Raw genomic sequence first — 13,316 nt, 5'->3', positions numbered from 1 at the left:
AAAAGATTTAGAAGCTTTGGGTGATGAAAAGTCACAACTGTATGAAGTGTATTGACTGATTGCATCGTCAAGAGCCAGTAGTAGCTACCACTTTCACGAATTTGATCCCAAATTGAATAAAATTTAAATTCTTGAGGATTCTTGGTAGCTCGGCTCTCACATGTGAAGTCTTTACGCATTAGCTACGGAGTACTGTGATGTATTGTACCTTTGTCACTCAAGACTATCTAAAAACCCTGTAAAACTCATGCCGAATCGTCAATTTTATCAGGTAATGTCCAAGGCATGAAAATTATCAAGAGCTGCTACCATTTCCCAAGAATCTACTAAAAATTTGAACATTTTTTGGTCATTAACCATAAAAAAAGGGAACCCATATTCAGAGTTTTTCATTCATAGTATAAATGCAAAACTGAAAATTAATATGGCGATTATGAAGCAGGTCTTTTTGCTATGAAAACACATAACGAGGAATATATTTTTTTCTGCTGGAAATTGGTTGATTAAACTTAACTTCTTCAATATGTGTGTCGTTACACTGAGTTATCCTGGTTTGTTCACTTTAATGTTTACTTTATATCTCGAAAGGATATTTATATTTATCTTCCGTCTGTGAATTGACAGCATAGGTACTGATTTATGTATATTTCTTTATTTATATGGTATCATTAAACTTCTCTTAGTTGAACACTATTAAATATTCATAAACCAGGTATATTTCGTATATCAATGCACTTAATACACACACACACACACACACACACACACACACACACACACACACATATATATATATATATATATATATATATATATATATATATATATATGCAACTGTAATAGCCACAATACCCTCTTTAACTTCCTGAATTCTTTACTCTTTTTTGGATACGCTTGTCACTACAAAGCCTGAAGATCGCAGTTCAAAGAAACATTTTGAAGAAATTGTGATGTCCGGTACAGGGAAAACGAACCCAGGTCTCATAATCACAAAGAGGTCGTCAACCTGACTTCTTTGTGATTATGGGACCTGGATTCGTTTCCCGGTACCGGACATCACAATTTCTTTAAAAATTGCTTTGAACTTGGATCTTCAGGCTTTGTAGTGACAAGCGTATCAAAAAAGAGCAGAGAAATCAAAACGTTAAGAGGGCATTGTGGCTATTACAGTTGCATATGTATCTAGTATAAATGTGACCAGTAAGATTCTACGCACACCTACACATATATAGCATATATATATATATATATATATATATATATATATATATATATATATATATATATATATATGCATTAAGCTACATGACTTTTAATATCCAATTTGCTCTACCTCGGAATTAATAAATATTTTCATTTACTAATGTTACTAAAGGAGAATTTTTAGTTGATAAGACTTTCTTCCTCTCATGGGTTCGAACCCACAAGGGGACGAAAATAAAAAAAAAATCTCCCTCAGTTAACGTATATGAAAATATATTAATCCGAGGTAGAACCAATTGGATATTAATGGACATTTGTAGCCTCATGCATGTATATGAATCACGGTGATGTGATAAATATTCATATATATTTATATTTATATACATATATATATATATATATACTATATATATATATATAATATATATATCTATATATGTGTGTTGTGTGTGTGTGTGTGTGTGTGTGTGTGTGTGTGTGCAAGGATGTAAAAATCATTAGTTATGGGACGTTGTTGCGAGCAGGAAAACTTAGAATATGAGACATGACCCTCGAACGACTAAAAATGATACATTGTAGATGATAATTTTCCCCAATAACGTCTGCTGAGTTGCCGTTATTTTGTTATTCAATAAACCCACAAATTACCCGATGGTCGATGTCGCTTGAAAGAGTCCATACGGTTTTAGTTTTCTGTAAAAGAAAACTATTGAGATGGCTATTTGTCTGTCTGTCCGTCTGCACTTTTTGTATCCGCCCTCAGATCTTAAAAACTACTGGGGCTAGAGGACTGCGAATTGGTACGTTAATCATCCACCCTCCAATCATCATACATAACAAATTGCAGCCCTCTAGTCTCAGCAGTATTTACTTCATTTAAGGTTAAAGTTAGCCATAATCGTGTTTCTGGCAACGCAACAACACAGCCCTCCACGGCCGGCTGAGTTTCCCGGGCCGCGGCTCATACAGCAGCATTATACCGAGGCCACTGAAAGACAGATCTATTTTCAGTGACCTTGGTTAACGGCGTACTGAAAACTTGACTGCGGCGAAGAAACTTCGGCGCATCTTTCGCTTGTTTTCGTTACATTACAAAGAAAATGCGTAGTACTATAATCCTCACTTCACCACATTTCAGTTTGTCTGTCGGAGCAGGAACACGATAGGGAAAGGAAAGTGTTTTGGAGAGAAAGATAAACAATAAATAAAAGTCTGGAATAAGAAAGATAAGAAATGAAGAAATGAAAACGGCTGCATATGAATGTACAACACTTCGTCTAAATGGGCGATACATTTTTCCCTCTTTAAGTGTCATGACTTAGACTGTTTGACTTGAACTGCTTCAGATCAATAGTGTCCGGGGTTGCTAGACTGCTAGACTATGGAATGCAATTATATAAAGGTTTCACAGAGAGAGAGAGAGAGAGAGAGAGAGAGAGAGAGAGAGAGAGAGTTAATGACTTTATGCATAAAAGAGCACTGTCATGCGACTTCACATATCATAGATCTTTTTCTCCTCCATTAACTTAATTGGGCCCCCTTTCTTATGCTTTTTTTTTTGGATCGGGGGTGGGGGGGTGGGTGTGGGGGGAGGTGTTGATGTATTAAGCCCTGTGGCATGATCGGCGTCACTTAACCTTTTATCTTTAACAAGGTTTGCGATGGATAATTCTCATATAAGTACGTTCGTACGATCCTTCTCTTGTTCTGATACTACCCTACGTCACTTTTTGCGAAGGATCTAAAATTCTTTATCTTTTAAGGAAAAATCATGAATTTTTCAATTTTTTCTAAAATGCAAAAGTTCTGTTTTTCTTTTTCAGGTAATTTTTCAAGTTTCATTCTTCTCAGAAAATTAAATAAAATTCTCCTCCATTTGCCGACGATAATATCAAATAACGTTTGTTTAAGAATATTACCAAACTCCTTTTTCTTTTGTAGACAATACATAAAAAAATTCATTCGCTTGCTGAGATATTGTCCTATAGTTTTTTTTTTCCGAAGGATAATACGAACTATCCTTCTTCAGTGGATAACATTAAATCCTTTGGCTAAGGATACCAGAATCTTCTTATATGGGAAATTATGAAGTCTTTTGCGGAGGATATTTTCAGTTATCCGTTTGTAGATATTATTATTATTATTATTATTATTATTATTATTATTATTATTATTATTATTATTATTATTATTATTATTATTATTATTATTATTATTATTATTGTAGAAGACGCCGAAATCTTCTGCAGTGGATAACATAACGATCTCTTCAGTCTGCGGAGGATATTAATATACTTCTTTTAAAGATTTATTAAATATGGTAGAAACTTTCTTCAGTCATAATGAAAATCGTAAAACAAAACTGAAGCTCAAAGAATAAAGAGAGAGAGAGAGAGAGAGAGAGAGAGAGAGAGAGAGAGAGAGAGAGAGAGATCTATTTGCTCATATCTACTTATAGAAGACACGACGGGTGAGGAAGTGAAGAGAGAGAGAGAGAGAGAGAGAGAGAGAAGAAAGTGAATTACAGTACGGAACAAAACAAAATAAGTAAAAAACCGACGAAGTTTCAGCGGTGCAATCGAGACTTCTGTACAGTGTATAATGCGGTATGAGCCGAGGTCCATGAAACTTTCAGCCACGGCTTACCTTAACCTCAAATAAAATAAAAATACTGAGGCTAGAGGGTTGTATTTTGGCATGTTTGATGACTGGAGGGTGAATGATCAGCATATCAATTCGCAACCTTCTAGCCTCAGTAGTTCTTAAGAGCTGAGGGCGAACGGACAGACAAATGGCCATCTAAATATTTTTTTTTTTTTTTTACAGCTTTTGTGAAATACCAAACGTTCAACAATCTCTGGAGGGCCAAAGGAAGGACTTGGCTTTTGACGAATGACTGCCAAAATCCTCAACATTGAAAGAATATTTGATTTACATGAACTCTTTTCTGTTGTTGTTAGGGACTGGCTGGCAAGAATGTCAGGTAGGCGAATAAAGAATGTGTGATGAAGTTCAATTGAAGTAAGTAAGAAAAGTTTATATGAAGTATAGTTCATTAATGGTTTATTTTAGCACCTCGATGCTTTCCAAATCGGTCACCCTTTTAGTGTGGCATGATTGTGGCACTAATACCTTTTTAGCGCTCCATATATTAGCATTAAGTTGTTCTATTATTATTATTATTATTATTATTATTATTATTCAGAAGACGAACCCTATTCACATGGAACACGCTCACCACAGGGGTCTCTGACCTGAGATTCAAGCTTCCAAAGAACATGGTCTGAATGTGTATCATTTTGGTGTTAGAGGATCTTACAAAGGCTTTGATGACTAAAGCCAAATAAAGTCATTCTTATCTCATATAGAAGCTTAGTTCTGCTAAAACTACGGAAGGACGCTCGTTACTTGCACCGTAATGCAATAAATAACGCGGTGATTTCTTTTGATAACGAATTTAAAGGACTTGAATGAAATCTGTATTGTCAACGAGAAATGGATACTGAACTGATTTCTTGAGGCCCGTACGGACCTTGGGACGGAAGTGCTTAAATAGAGGAATAAAACTAGAGTTTTTTTTTTTATTTTATTTAAATTTATTTTCAAACGTCTTACAGTTGTTAAGACTTACTCGAAACTTACATTCTTTCGGTGACGAAAGCTGGGTTTTTATTGTAAATCTATATGCTTGCAGGTCAAGGAATTCACTCCATTTTTGAGAGAGTGGGAGACGGGGGGGGGGGGGGGGGGGGGGGGGGGGGGGTGGAGCGTTAGTGACCTGAGGAGGGACATACATGTTAATTGCCAACTCTGAGGTCATTAAATGACGCGGGATCGCGAGAAGTCCTTTTATATATGCTTCCATAATTCGTTCACTTACGCTATTATCCCTGATTCTGTCTCGTTAGCTTTTGCATAGCACCTAATTAATTATAGTCCATTGGTTGTACAGCGATTGCTAAAAATACCAGATTTTCTTCTAAAATGGACGTGTACCTAACGTGTTTCAAGATATATAATAAGCAGAGCTCAGTAGGTCACTAAAGTTTACGTGGCAGATTTTTGTTTCATCTCCCGTAAGAAGACGTGATCCGACCTCCAGCTTACTAAGGCCGATTAATAAAATCTACGGTTAAGTAGCGCGTTGTTTCACCAATGAAAATTAGAATAAATACGCTGTATTTTATTTGAAATAATTGTTCTATAGTGTCTAACATGCATATTTTCATTCTAATAAATAAATCATAAACATCCTATCCTAAAATCCCTGCATTTTTTACCTCAAATCGAAACACCCTTTTCAGACCTTTTTAGGCTATTTCATAGACCTTTCCTACACCCCCATCGAGAAGAAGAACAGCAACGAAGTAGTTTGTAGGCTTACTCCCAAGGTAAGCGAAAATTGGAAATGTCTCGGTGCAGTGGACTTCAAGTTATCGCGAGGAAAGATGAAATAGTGCAGGAGTTCATCAAAACTTTTGATCCTTTGTTGAATTCTTTACACTGGTTCTTAATTCACTGCACTAAATGACTGTACACATCCTTCCAGTGTTCCTGATCAATCAAATATTACGATATATGGCTATGAGGACGTTTGTTTATAAAGAGAAACTGTAATGTTGCTAATCGTGCCCTCAGTTGATTAGGATTTTTGTCTAGATACAAACCATCATGTCTAGCAACCTGGGGAAATTTTTCTTGTTGAATAAAAGTTCAAATAATTGCAGGCCTATAGTTAATGAAAGGCGCAAACGATAGGCGTGATTTTTCTGAATGGAATCAAGTGTTTTCGTGCCTGTCTAGTTAGTTAATATGAGGCCTTTAGTCAAGTGTTGGCAGGTGGGCAATCAGCCGAGAGAAACGGCATCAGACTGTTGCTACGATGGAGGACCTACTGGGCAGCATTTTCGGGAACTTTCAACGATAGAAAGTTATGGATATTGAAAAACCGTTGAGTTCCTCTGCCACTTGTGCTCATGGCCACTTGAGGATCGATTCCAGAATTCCCGTTATGCTCCAGTGGCCAGCTACCCAACAGTAAAAGGTATGCTGGTGGATTTTCCGTCACAGCTCATTATCCCATCACTTTATTTAGACATTTTGAAGGAGGGATGACAGGCCTATACATATTTGCTCAGTACTGCTACACGAACGAAAGTTAAACGGGATTAGTTAGGTCCCTCCAGATACGGAAATCGTTTAGTGTTTTAAGTCGAATGCTATTTTTGTTCACACGTTTTCCATGAACTTAGGATTGCCAGGTTTTCAATCCGCGTCTTCATTTTGCTGGTTTCATTCGGAAACGTCCACGAAATTAGAAGGAATATTTATAATACAGTCATCATTTTCAAGGAAGGCCTGTCGCTTCCTTTTAGTGGAAAAGCCCACCTTTCTTTAGTCACTCCTTTGCCCTATTCCTCTGTCGTCGAATCAAATTTGTTTACTTATTTTGTCACTGCCAGCCCTTCCCTCTTTTTCACTTACTCGGGGAGTGAGCCTACAAAATACATGGTGTTTCGTGTGGAGCTAAAGATACAGGAATTTTAGGATAGGATATTTATGAATTATTTATTAGAATGAAAATGTAAAAAATGAATAACGTGCGTGTGAAACAGTACAGAACAATTATTTCTAATAAAATATAGCGTATTTATTTTGATTTTCGTTAGTGAATCAATGCGCTATTTGTCCATAGATTTTAGCACGCGCCCCACATAGGCTGGAGGTCGGATCACTCCTTGTTTTCCTATATCACTCCCCCCTTCTTCTTTTATAATTGTTCATCCAGCTGGTATATGCAAAAGAAACATATTTTTAATGTGATCAGTGTGCCTTTTTCAGTGAAGAAACTTTGATAGACTTGCCTAATTATCATGTAGGCTATCGATCACAGTAATTCAAGCAAGGCATAAAAACCTCTAGTGGGATAACGAATGCAATTCTCAGTTTACTGAATGACTGACTTCCTAGGTTGGCCTTGCAATAAGCATGGTAACAAATACCGCAAATGTATATTTTTTTCTCTAAACAATTTCAACTAAGACAATTGACTGGAAAAGGCTTCACGTAAAATTGGTTATGTTATTACATAATTTTGTTAAAAGAGGTTGGTTGAATGACTCGGGGCACAGAGAGGAAAATACAATAGCACTTATTTACTTAACGCTTTCACGAAGAGAGATTCATGGAACAAGCACACCAAAGGTGCCACTGACTTGAAATTCAAGCTTCTAAAGAATGTTGGTTTCAACCTCCCACCGCTAAAGACGCCCCCCCCCCCCCCAACCCACACACACTGCAGCAGCAGTAACTGATCATACCACAGAGCCAGTGATTTCCCCATCGCCACAAGTTGTTAAGGGAAAGAATCAATATGCATGGGAAAGCTACCATACTTTACGAGGTAAACATCAATTTCCACGTACCTACGTATATTACGCAACGAGCGAAAAGGCGCACTTGGAATCGTCTTTTGTTTGCATTCGGTAAAAAGGGGCGCACATTGATTCAAATAATTTTCAAACGTGTCCAAAAATACCAGATATTTCACGTGATTAAATAATTTGCAAGGAAGCCAATTAACAGGTGACTAAAAATAGACTGAACAAAGGGATTTTAGGTCATGGAAATATCATGTCAATCGCAGAGAGCAAATGCACAGAGCAAAGCGCAAACAGAATACGCAAAGAACGGAGGGCAAACTGGACATATTCACTTTTCGTGGACGATTGTGGGCGGCAAATTGTCGGCGATGGTGTCCAGCAGTTTTTATCGCGGAAAAAGAGTAAAGCAAACAAATTAGTAATTCAGACTGTGCAGGAAGTAAAGAGAGAGAGAGAGAGAGAGAGGAGAGATGAGATGAGAGGAGCGAGAGAGAGAGAGGACCCCGACGTAGTATCCAAAGTAATGAAAGAAGGCAGAGAAAACATGTGAGTAAAATTTTTTCACGTGTATAAGAGAGAGAGAGAGAGAGGAGAGAAGAAGAGAGAGAGAGAGAGAGAGAGAGAGAGAGAGAGAGAGAGGACGTAGTATATAAAGTAATGAAAGAGGCAGAGAACAGGTGAGTAAAATCACGTGTATGAGCGAGAGAGAGAGAGAGAGAGAGAGAGAGTACTAGAAATTGATAGAGAGAAAGGTGGATAGAAAACCAAGTGTGGAGTAAACACTTTCAAGGAGAGAGAGAGAGAGAGAGAGAGAGAGAGAGAGAGAGAGAGAGAGAGAGAGAGAGAGAGAGAGTGCGTGCGTGTCTGGTGGCACTAACTAGCTATGAGTGACATAGAGCAGTGTTCTTGGTTGCTTAGCACTCGATACGTTTTACTCTCATCCAAGGCGCGTCCGGAGGAAGGTCGGTCTATCCTCAGCCTCGCGGAGGCCAGTGATGAAAGCGAGAACCCGAAGGAGGTGTGTTGGCAACGAGAGTCATACGCTTAGTGATCAAGAAAAGTTTGTCTTATGATCTTTTTTTTGTTCATTTCAAACCGGATTTTATTTCTTTTAACCGTGGTCATGTCATGTGATTTTAATGTAGCAACCGCGAGTGAGTGATTTCCTGAGTAAAAGTAAAATATGTCCGCTTGACTTCTGAAACAGGGCAGAAAAGGCAAATTCATTGCAAGGGCACGTGATATGGGCTGTAACTTTCCGGGATACAAAAGGACCCTTTTTCCATGTAGGAGAATGTCTCCGCTGGTGAGCCAAAACCTGTTACATCTTTTAAACTCGTAACTTTGGCATAAGGCATGCTGATAGCGGAACGCTGCCAAGCAAATTTACAAGGGATATATAACTATCTGAAAATGTATCATCATATCTGACAAATACAGTAGTTTCCAAATTATGACATAGGGATCCTGCGAGTCCTCGGAATCCCGTGTATGATATCCTTTACCGGACTCCCAACATGGACGAACAAATTGGCGATTCTCCGTCGAAGGGCAAGCACAACCCACTCTCAGCTCTGCTCTTTAGATATTACAGATAAAGCACAATATCATAATCACGTCCATTGCTCTGCGCGATTGTCAACAGCGTCCCCGAGAATTCACCAGAGGGTAAGTTGCGCGTTTTGTTTTGTTGTTGTTGCCCTGTTAATTTTAGTCTTGTTCACGTGGCATTCTTGTGAAATTACCCAGAATTCTTTTTCAAAGTCTGTTTCGCTCTTTCCTCTTTTAACCTCAGTTGCCCGTAGGCATAAAAACTTTTCCATTCTCTAACACTGGCGCCAATCTTTAAATAAAATTCTAGGTATCTTACAATATAAAAGGCCTCAATTTGCATTAATTTAGCTGCCCTTTCCGTCTTAGAATTCACACAAAGAGAAGCTGCAATGGAGTCACAGGTGGCTTTTATTTAGACGTGAACAAACGCAGTTTCCGTGAAGTAATGGAACTTTTGTATTTACTATGCAGAATTTCTTTCGAAATGTTAACAACGTTGTTTTCAAGGTCTAAGTTTATTGTAGAACTCCGTTCTTCCCTTTTTATCTTTCCTGACCCGAAGAAATGATGAGAAGAAAAAAGAAAATTCTTTCAACCTGCCGAAGAAAGGCCTGACTACCTCCTGGGTAAGATTCACGTCTGTCCTTTAACCCTCACAATATGAAAATAAAGAGCAGGCAAGTCACAGCGAATCAGAATCGGCCGTGACTGACTGATTCTTGTAGCTGGCGTCAAAACAAGGTCATGGGCATACAATAAGCCATATATGTAAATCCCTGCTTTGACAAATTTCCACATTCTTTTCCTAAGCTCCAGGGATGGCGTCAGAGAGACTGACTGGTCGTTGTCAGACCACAAAACTTTCAGTTGACTAGTTAATCGACTTCCCTTGGATAAAACTGACATTCGTAGAAAGGGCTTCCTTCCTGTTGAATATTTATCAGCCCTTATGCTGGTCTGGTGGTATGGTGGTTAGTGTCGTGAAATGTCACTCAGGTGAAGCGGGGGTTCGCGTCTCTCCCATGGCGGTGAAAAATCACTGGCTCGGTATCATGATCGGTTACTGCTGCAGTGTTTAGGGGTCTTTGGCGGTGGGAGGCTGAAACCAACATTCTTAGATAGCTTGAATTTCAAGTCAATGGCCCCTTTGGTGTGCTTGTTCCATGTGAATAGGTTTCATCTACTGAAATAATAATTAATAATAATAATAAATAATAATAATAATAATTCAATTTGTTGCAGATCAAGCTTCAGCAATGAAAGGTAGATTAAAGCTACGAGGGAAAGTTGCCAGTGTTAAAGAGCTGACTGGGGGAATGTTGACATTTTTAGCATTGTGAGTCTTTAATTAAACCTGTGATGAAGACCAAGGGAAAGAGAAGGTCTGCTCACTTCCCCCCCAAATCCTCCATGTAGGCGGAGCTTTATCTACCTCCATATTGCGTCAGCAAGTGACTTGCCGTAATGAGCAAGTACCTCCGAGATACGTCATCACCTACGTAGTTATCCCAGGTGGGAGGCGACTCCACCCAATTGGTCTTGCTTGTGATGATGGGGAATTCTCGAAAAAAGGTCAAATTTCAAATCAAGTCGTTTTCCAAACCCGACTTTTCGGAATATTTCGAGGTGGGGGTGTTGTGAAAAATAGGATATTTAACTTTTTCGCTTACTCAAGGAGTAAGCCTACAAACTATTTTGTTGTTGTAGTTGTTGTTATTGGCAGTGGTGGATTAAGGCGGGGTGTGGCCGAGCAGGCCATGAACTATGGCCCCGCGCCTGCGAGGGTCACGCACCTCAGAAAAAGTAAATAATAATTAAAAAAATATATATAAATTAATTATTTAATCAAATAACAATAATAATAATAATAATAATAATAATAATAATAATAATAATAATAATAATAATAATAATAATAATAATGTAGAGGTGCTCAATTAGAAAATAAATCCCGGAAACGTATCCCCCCCCACCCACCCCCAGCTGTAAGGGCCTTTGAGAGGGCTCCCTGAAGTTCACCGGCCTAGGGCCCCGCACACCCTAAATCCGCCCCTGGTTGTTGGAGGGGGGGGGGGGGGGGTGTGTAGGAAAGCCTAAAAGGTCCTAAAAAGGTGTTTCGTACTGGGTTAAAGATACAGGAGTTTTGGGATAGGATATTTATGATTTATTTATTAGGACGAAAATGTAAAAAAATACATAATGTGCATGTTAAACAGTACAGAAAAATAATTTTTAATAAAATATAGTGTATTTATTTTAATTTTCATTGGTGAAACAAAGCGTTATTTCACCATAGATTTTAGATTTTAACACGTACCCCCGAGTAAGCTGGAGGTCGGATTACGCCTTGTTCTTGCATATACTGGTTCACATCTCAGTGTTCACGGCAGTTAATCTCATATATTCTCAGTAAAACCCGTTTTAGATCGAGCTAAGCTATATGAAACCCAGTTATGAAAACATCCAGAAGGATATTTTGCGTAATTAGTCATTTTCGAGCTGATATCTGACAATTACTCTTTCTTTATATTTTATCTAGATGCAACATCTTAAAGGAGATCTAAGATAATCTGTTGACGTTTACTTAAAAAATAAATAAATAAATAAATAAAAAATTAAGATGGCCTTCCAAGCGTCCATTTTGCAAAGAACCTGATGTCACTAAATAATTTCCACCTTGGGCAACTTCTATCCGAGTTCATCTTCCCCCCAAGATAAGACTTTCGAAATATAAAATGGAGTCCAATTTCATGACAGTTTTACTGTAAACACTCGGAAAAATCTCAGCAATCTTGTTTAGAAACAGAACAAATGTAAGGTAACCATGTATGTCATTTACAACAGAAGAAAAGTCGGTTTATGTTTAATAATATTTAACTTTAAACAACTTTGTAAGCGCATTTCATCTCGGAAGAGGAAATCATTATGTTACAACTTGACACTGCATTTCTTTGTGTAAATATTTTTTTTATACGTAAGCTCTTGTTTTCTCATCATAGCGGGAAGGAGAGCAACAAATCCATGTGACCTCGCGAGAGTTGTTCGTCATTTTCACAGTGACGTAATTTTACTTCAGCGATGATTATACTTAACACAATCATTCATCATGATTTTGTCCCCCACCGGGACACATTTAGGTATGTACTCACATGCGAGTTTTACTGGAAAGCAAAACTACAGAGCATTAATAATAATAATAATAATAATAACTGAGAAAATGTTTGTTTGTTTTGTTTTTTTTGTTTGTTTGTATGGTGTTTTTACGTCGCATGGAACCAGTGCTTATTCGGCAACGGGACCAACGGCTTCCGAACCACGTCGAGAGTGAACTTCTATCTCCAGAAATACACATCTCTCACTCCTCAATGGAATGGCCGGGAATCGAACCCGCGACCACCGAGGTGGGACGCTAATACCATACCAACCACGCCACTGAGGCGCTAACTGAGAAAATGAACCCAGAATTCATCATGATTTCTAGGACGCAACTGACACAAATCTTTAAATTTCGGTCAGTCACTGATTCTTCTTCTTCTTCTTCTTCTTCTTGAGGAGTTTAATCAAAGAAACGATGCTGTTTTAAGAAGCAAAACAAATTCAATGAGACGTCGGTGTAAAATTACATAAAAAAAAAATACCTGAAGAAATGAAGACATTTTAAACCAGAGGTTCTCAGCCTTTTTATCACCACGCCCCCTCCAAGAGTTGGTCTTTCCCTCCACCCCCTCCCCCCCTTGCATCCACAAGTAAAATTCCCTCCCAGATTTCAAGGAAAATAATAATAATATTAAAAACTGAAAGAAAGTGGGTTTCGAGGGATAAGGAAAGAGTTAAATCATTACATAACATGGTAAGCCCAACGAGTCGAACTAGAGTAACAGACTGCGTGAAACTAAGGATATACGACGATACTTTTGTATGTTTCATAAACTTCTGAATATGAGTTCACCACTCTTGTTAAGAGAATAAAGAAATATAATTAGATCATTTCTAATTTTTCCCTAGGGCTCGCGCCTGCCTAGAAATTGCTGACGTCCCCCTACCATAGGTTGAGAACCACCATACTTCGATTAGAACGGTTTTATCCCTCCAACCCACCAAATAGAAAAGAAAAGTGTCACTGAAAATTGCACCGAACCACAGCGATTCTGTACAAGCGGCAATGCTGCACGATAA

At 38.2% G+C, this 13,316-nt stretch overlaps 1 protein-coding gene across 1 annotated transcript in view; it reads left to right on the top strand.

The window, feature by feature from the left end:
- Nucleotides 1-8,522: 8,522 nt before the first annotated feature.
- LOC135226599 (beta-1,4-galactosyltransferase galt-1-like) overlaps nt 8,523-13,316 on the top strand; it is a 93,089-nt gene continuing 88,295 nt past the window's right edge. The window contains exon 1 of the mRNA XM_064266305.1: nt 8,523-9,254. The gene's annotated coding sequence lies outside the window, so the exon portion shown is untranslated. The remainder of the gene's footprint in view (nt 9,255-13,316) is intronic.

This window comes from Macrobrachium nipponense, chromosome 14 (genome assembly GCF_015104395.2).
Source record: "Macrobrachium nipponense isolate FS-2020 chromosome 14, ASM1510439v2, whole genome shotgun sequence".
In the NCBI taxonomy this organism is placed as follows: Eukaryota; Metazoa; Arthropoda; class Malacostraca; order Decapoda; family Palaemonidae; genus Macrobrachium; species Macrobrachium nipponense.
The sequence above is the reverse complement of the archived record's forward strand: the minus strand, read 5'-3'. Positions and strand labels throughout refer to the sequence as shown.